We start from the raw sequence: 5,609 nt of genomic DNA, 5'->3' as shown, positions 1-5,609 counted from the left end.
CATCCAAACTCCGCCCCCTGCCCGTCGGGACCGAGCTCGGGAAGGAGGCGGCGGCCGCCGGGAACGGATCCGCGGGACGGAGCAGCAGCTGGCTGCTGGACAGGAAGCGGGGATGCGCTGACTCGGCTTCGGACGACCGCAGGTCGGACCCGGACGCACCGCGAGGCCTACCCCGTGCTGGGCCTCCCGAGGACGATCCCTCTGGGTCGCCCCCGCCACGCCACACCACGCACGACCATCGCGCGGCTCCGCGTGGAATGACTGCCGCGCGCTCCCCGCGACGTTTGCTCAGTGACCAAGCGCCGCGCGCCCTTGGCCGGTGCCATGATGGCAAGCGCATGGGAAGCAGTTCGAAAGGGCACGCATGCCACGCATTTGCGTCTGTGGCGTGGCACATTCCACACTACAGCCACGCTGCCAATTCTGAGTACACTGTTTGCCACACTGTATGGTTTTAAGGGCACAGTCCTATGCCAGAAGGCGCTGGCTGGCTGGCGGACAATTCTGAGTCCCAGCTCCAACCAAGGAGTCACAGTCTGAGCTCAGAGCTGGGGGTCTGGCAGATGAGCCATCTAAGTCTTGTGGGGCAGAAATCTTCTACTTCCACAGGAAGCCTGTGGACCAGAGTGTTGTTGGCATTTCCACTGGATTGCACCCTAATTGTTGTAAACTGCCTAGAGTAGGAATGCCATGGCATTTTGGACCCATGGGCACATCTGAGAATTGGAGGAACTGTGATGCCTTACCATTTTGACATCGATCTGCTGCATCTTCTTCAACAAACATTTTCATAAAGGACTGTCTGATTCAGCCAGTTGCTGGAGGGCAGCACAGCTGATGCAGCATTTGAATGTATGTTTTGGCAACGTGCAGTAGTTGCTTCTCTTAGGAGGATCTCATGATGCAAATAAATGTCGTACTTGATCAGTCTTGAATATTCACTGATATAGGCACTCTCAAATTATTTAAACTACTTCATGGAAATTAGCAGATGGTCAAGATGAATGGATTCTCCGTGTCCTTTTGACACCTATGCAATTGATAGGACAGCACTGGAAGATTAAGCACCTCCTATAGTGCAATGGATTGAAGACTCAAAAATGGCTGCAATATATGAGCCATTGTGGTGTTGTGGTTAGGTCTAGGACCCAGGCAATCTGGGTTCGAGTCTCCACTCAGCCACGGAGGCAACAGGGTGACTTTGGGACAGTCACAGACTCTCAACCCAACCCACCTCACAGGGGTGTTGCAGGGATAAGATTGAGAACAGGAGGGAGAGAATAATGTAAGCTTCCCTGAATTCTTTAAAAAAGAAAAAAGCAGGATATAAAACTAATTAATAAATAAAATGACCAGGTGGCAGATAGGGACCACCTTCAAATGGCAGCTTATTTAGATACATGATTCATTTTCATTGAAGCTGATGTGCAATTGCTAGAAACTAGTAAGCATTTCATAAAATCCATGTATGCATTTTTTAAAAATTAAAAAACAAAGTGGGTGCACACGGGTGCCTTAATATAAACCCCTGGCCAGAAATGTAATGAAATCAAATACATAATGAATAAATGTACACTGAAAATTAGTCTCCTTCCTCACCCCCAAAAAAAATTAATAAAGGTAACCAAAAATGCTACTATTAACCCTTGTTAACTCAGCAGGTTGTGGGGATAAGATGGAGGAGGAGAATGATGTAAGCTGCCTTGAGCCCTTTGTAGGAAAAAGGCAGGATATAAATCCAAAAATAAATAAATAAATAAATAAAAAGTCTATCAGTGGGTGGGGAGAAATAGCATAAGGAAGCAGAAACAACCTCAGAATGATGGGTTAGGAGATTAATGGCGAACCTTTTAGAGACTGAGTGCCCAAACTGCAACCCAAAACCCACTTATTTTTCACAAAGTGCCAAAACTACAATAAAACCTGAAAACAGAGGTTTTAGTTTAGAAAAAAAACAACTCACAGTCAGTCCAGGCGGCAGCGCACTGACAAGCCATGCGAAAGCTCAGACGAGTCACAGGTAGAGTCGCAGCTCGTGACATCATTGCCTGGCACCACTACTTCTTTCCAAGCATGCGATGGCCCCTATGTGCGCTGTTGTCCGATGCTCGGCTGCTGGGGCGATGCTGGGGAGACTTGGCTCATGTGCCAACAGAGAGGACTCTGCGTGCCTGCTGCAGCATGCATGCCATAGGTCCGCACCACTGGGTTAGGAGATGCATCAGGATCTGTAACCAAGCCATGCCGTGCTTTAACAATTTTTAAAACCAGAAGCCTTTTGCAGCTATAGACAAAAAGTCCTGAAATTCCCAGCACTGCCCAGTCATCCGCATTGGTGGAAAATGCTTGAGATGACAGGACTGTTTTTCCTTGAAACATGCATTGGTTTTCATTCTTGGTGTTTTTTTAGATGTTTATTTACAGTCTACAGAGCACAAAAATATAAACAATTTTAGAAAATTTGTATAGATAGACCTCAGCTTTCTACAGTTTTCTCTAATAAATTTGCACATCTTTTCTAGCTTAAATTGTGTATGATGCCAAATAATATTGCACAATCGCCTGATTGTGGAATCTTTAAATCTGCAATCCTAGCTAATTTACCCTCTTTCTTTCATAGACATCTGCTTTCTCAGGGTTCCAGTACTTTAGGAAGGGAATCACAGTCACACCATTTTCTCATCATATCGTGTTGTTCCTTAAAATAAAAAAATAATTCTAAATCCAAAGGTTTCCCTAGAAATAAACCTCACTGGAGCATTACTGGAGAAAAGAATCATGTTCAGGATTGTGATTGGTATTGGAGCATAGGCAGAAGGGAGCTCTCAGAAAAACCATGCCTTGCATAGCAGAACACCACATTTGAGAAAGATGCAATCCGTAAAGGAAACCTCAGCCTTGAACTTGGAAGAGCTGGGTGCAGTTATCATGGACTGGACATTTTGGACTGCTTTCATTTGTAGAGTCACCATAAGTTGAAGATGACTTGATAGCACATAGCAACAACATAGGCTGAATGATTCATCACCACATGGGTTCAACATTTAAGTGTGGTTTCTTAGAGCAGCATCTGCACAACAGCCAAAAATTCATGTTTCAAGCATTAAGGTCATTACCAAATTAACAACATTGAAAAGAGGCAGTCCATGTGCATAGACCTGGAGTGAGATGTGAACTTTGAGTCTATGCCTGACACTCAACTGCTTCCAATGTATCTGTTATTTGCATTTGGCAAGCCCTTTCAGATGTCCCTATGATGACCCTTAAGAAAATGCAGCAAGGGGGTACACAAATGTTAGGGACCTTCATGGAGAGGACTGTTTGAATAACATGTACAAACAGGAAAAACTTGGAAGACCATCCAAGTGAGGGACCAGCCTTCCACATAGGCTGTTCACAAGCATGAGCAGAAATGAAATGCTGCGGCAGGGAGCATACAACCTCACCTTCAATTCCTGGTCAGTACCTGCAGGTAATTGGCATACTTTTATCAATAGCAGTTTTCTCTACTTGCAAGCTGCACCTTACAACAAAAGTGTGTCTGTCTCAACTGACTTGTTTTACCTTTGGGTTTTAACAAACACATGCTTCATATAAACCCACTGAAATCTATCAGACCTTATTAATGACTTACTTGATCTTGTCTGTTGATTTTGATGGTTCTACTCTAAGCATACTCTCTTAGTCATGAATATCTTTGATTCCAGTAGATCTACTTTATGTATAACTAAAGCTTGCTCCAGTCCAAAGTTGTGCATTTCCCCAAATCAGTTCTTGCATATCCTAGGCTAGATCCTGATTTAGTCATTCTTAGTCATGCAGGTCTACTCTAAACATAACTAAATCTGGATCCAACCCTAGGAATTGTATTGGCTGCCACTTTCAAAGCCAGGAGAAACTGAAATCTCATCACACATTTTATCAGCATTGGCTAGATGCAGGAGATGACATATATTGGTCAAACTATATCATTTGGTTAAGGTCTGAGAGACAGTGTGAAGCAGTGGTTAAAGTTCAGGACTAGGATGCAGGTGGTCTGGGTTCTAGTCCCTACTCGACCATGGAGCTCACTGGTGACTTCAGGCTATTGACAGATTCTCAGTCCAGCCTAGCTCACAGGGTTGTTGTGAGGATAAGTTTGGGAGGATGAGACTTATGTAAGCCACTGGAAGAAAGGTGGGGTATAAATATAATAAACAAATAAAGGTCAAGTCCCTACTATATCTAAGGGAAGTAAGCCAAGGCATGCTGAAGGTGCCATGTGGATTGCTGGGGGTAAGGAGGCAGGATCCTATTCCAGGATGGCTTGTTCTCCCAACAGGAACACTCTTTTTGGAAGCATTGGAGCCAAAATATTTCATTGTGAGTTCAGCTTCTGCTAAATAGTAAATATGCAACCTCCAGAAAGCAAATTGAATTCATGCAGTAATTTCAATTAAAGCTATTGCTGGACTTTTCTTTTTAGTATAGCTAAAGAGAGAAAAAGAAAAACAGAATGTGTCATTGAAGGCTTTGCTCTAGCAATCCATGTTTTGCAATTTTCTTGGGATCTGCCAACACATTCTGACAGTGTGTCCAGATACCGTTTGTGGTTTTGCTCTTGGGAGATACAAGTGCTTCACCAATTGTGCAAAACAAATTGCTCATCAAACACTGTATATCCCAGCTGAATGTTCCCCAATGCAGAGCTGTAAGTTAAAAACAAACATAAAAATAAGGCCATAAATTGTTTGTCTCTGAATAGGACTTGCATCTGCTGAAGGAAAGAGAAACGATCCAAAACTGCTATTTATGGAAACGTTCTCTTGTTACTTTGCTTTCCAAAATTAAGTAAAATAAATAGAGGAGCTTGAGCTTGTTCTTTTGCAGAAAGAAAATAAGGAGAGTAAGGTGGAAAATGTTCCGGAGTTTTCTGCCAGAAAGTTGTCTGTTGTCCCATTTTCCCACTGATACTGAGTTTCTTAGCACAATGCTGAATTTCTCAGAACGCATGAATACTTGCATTGTGGGGCTTCTCTGCCATCATGTTTTTGCCCCAGGATGGGCAACACATGACCTGCAGGACACATACATCTCCTGGTTTTGCATCACACGCCTGTTGCGTGGCTGAATTTGCCACTGTAATTCAGCAGCCCAGTAGTGGGGAAAAAATCTGCAGTCTCCCTTGAACATAAGATATGCAAGGACAGGGAACTTGAACAGGGAGTCTTGTTTAGATGCAGGAGCATCTGTTTGCTTTCAAGCAATATATCTTCCCACCAACACTACATGCTTTATTTTAATGGAAAAAACAAATTTGTCTGTTTCCACTAGCATGACACTAAATGTTGGTGGCAAATTTAATAGCAAACTAGCAGGAGGGGAATTAGCTTCAGAAGCGGCACAGCTGGGAATATTCAAAGAAAGTCCTTGTGGTGCTAATTTTCACATCCAATCAGTCTGACAACCGTCAAGTGCTGGCGTGATGTCTGTTCTCCTTGCAAGCCATCCTTCCCATATCATGAAGTGTACAGATCAGTCATGATGCAGAAATAGATGGTGCTACAAACATTCTAGAAAGGATGTTGGGAATCTCAGTTGCAAACAAGAAGAGTGTCTGGATTGGGCCC

This window comes from Varanus komodoensis, unplaced genomic scaffold (assembly GCF_004798865.1).
Source record: "Varanus komodoensis strain SLA01 unplaced genomic scaffold, ASM479886v1 scaffold1, whole genome shotgun sequence".
In the NCBI taxonomy this organism is placed as follows: domain Eukaryota; kingdom Metazoa; phylum Chordata; class Lepidosauria; order Squamata; family Varanidae; genus Varanus; species Varanus komodoensis.
Note: the sequence above shows the minus strand (reverse complement) of the source record.